Here is a 444-nt window from a genome sequence, read left to right as displayed (position 1 = left end):
CTGCACTCTCCGTGTTCCTGTGCCTTCCTGCTCTTGGGTGTGGGGGGCCTCTGCGGTGGTCCCGCGTGCCCCGGTCTGGGTGCTCGGCAGGATTGCCCAGCGGGCGGTTTCTCTCCGTGGCTCCATGGCGGGTGTTGGGGGATCTTGGCTGCAGCTGCTGCCCCGGCAGGGGGTCTTGGCATGGGGATGGCCAGGCGCTCCCCCCTGAGCACAGGTGTCAGCTCACCTTAGCACTAACCGTTTGTGTGATAGAATGAAAGTCTTTATCTGAATGGGTTTGTATGATGGAGTGTGTGAGCTGCAGTTGAATTTAGTACTTGTGTATTATATGTATAGTATATGTGAGTATGTTTAGTTTAAATGTAGAGACTATTTTGGCCAACAAGTGTGTGTGTAAGCATGAAATACAACAGGGGTTTATACTCAATAAATCCCTGTTGTGAC

The sequence above is a fragment of the Oryzias melastigma genome, linkage group LG8, assembly GCF_002922805.2.
Source record: "Oryzias melastigma strain HK-1 linkage group LG8, ASM292280v2, whole genome shotgun sequence".
NCBI classification, from domain to species: Eukaryota; Metazoa; Chordata; class Actinopteri; order Beloniformes; family Adrianichthyidae; genus Oryzias; species Oryzias melastigma.
The sequence above is the reverse complement of the archived record's forward strand: the minus strand, read 5'-3'. Positions refer to the sequence as shown.